The sequence below is a fragment of the Octopus bimaculoides genome, chromosome 2 (assembly GCF_001194135.2).
Source record: "Octopus bimaculoides isolate UCB-OBI-ISO-001 chromosome 2, ASM119413v2, whole genome shotgun sequence".
Lineage (NCBI taxonomy): Eukaryota > Metazoa > Mollusca > Cephalopoda > Octopoda > Octopodidae > Octopus > Octopus bimaculoides.
In genome coordinates, this window is record NC_068982.1 from 69630062 (window position 1) to 69631572 (window position 1511).

The following is a 1511-nucleotide window of genomic DNA, read 5'->3' on the forward strand; positions in this document are numbered from 1 at the left end:
GGTGGGATGAGCTTATGAGGGGGTGTTGACGATGAAGGGGGAAGGAGAAGGTGGATGTAAGAGAGGGGGAAAATGGGTATGGGAGGGGAGAGAAAGAGAGGAAGAGAGGAGAGAGGGTGGGTATAAGAGAGGGAAGGTGGATTGAGAGAGGGGGAAGGTGGGTATGGGGGGAGAAAGAGGGGGACGTATATATATATATATATATATATATATATACGTATATCGCTAAGTTTTTAGTTATTATTAATCTCAAGGCTGTTTCTCACCTGATGACGTGTTTTAATAATATGCCAAATGTATACTTTAGTACAGCCTGACCGACTTTATCAGGTCAAAATATATCCGGGTTTTGGTATTTGTTCTGGCATTTCGTGGAATTTGGGCAGTTACGTATTTCCGAGCCGTTGAACGTTTGACAAAAATTTCATTTGTGACACATCCCATTTTCCGCTTTTTTTTTTTCGTCTTTCTTTTGTTACACGATCTTATTCCGCCCCGTTTGTTATTCTTTTATGTTTTCTTCCACTCTCACGGTCTCTTCGTCTTCTGCACTCGAACAAGCTATAGGTAAGTCAAAATTTAACAATCTAAGGGAAGTAATTAGATATAACTTATCAGCAGAGTTATTTTCCTTTATGGCTAAAAAAACTGAGCGTCTAAATATCAAAGTTGAGAAAATGTTTAAACTAAACGTATGTAAACCATTAGATTTTATTTGTATTTTAAATAAACGTTATTTGAAAGAAATACAATGTTTTAAACTGATTATAAAATGCAATGTAAGTAGTTAACTTCGCACCAGACGCATATTTGCCGTATTTCAGTAAACATAGTTTATTCCTAAACAATTTTGTCGAAATACTTTTACTTTAACCCTAATAAATATACTCTAAAACTTAATCCTAACAAAAGCACAGCTCTTAAATTTTAAATTCTATTTTCTAAACGTCTCCTTCGTTGATTTTTTTTTTAATGGTGTGATGCAGCTGTCTCGCATACGAGAACGCCTCATGTTTTATTCCTATATTAAATTTTTTTTTAAAACTCAAAGAAAAATCATACATACATGCATGCATGCATGTATACCTACCTACCTACCTACCTATCTGCCTACCTACCTACCTACCTACCTCCCTACCTCCCTACCTCCCTTCCTACCTCCCTACCTCCCTACCTACTTACCTACCTGCCTACCACGGGACAGTGGTACTGACGTTTATAGTTCCAAGAAGACATCTCTTCCAGCTGGCTAACGACACACATTCTGGAAGAGATGTCTTCCTGGGGCTATAAACGTCAGTAGCACTGTCCCGTATAGGACGCCACTCATTGTTGGCAATTATTTGTTACGATTCCGTATTGCTACTGTTTACATCACGCTCAGAGGTTTAATAATAATAATAATAATAATGATAATAATAATAATAATAATAATATATATATATATATATATATACACACACACACACATATATATACATATATATATCCCTATATATATATATATATAT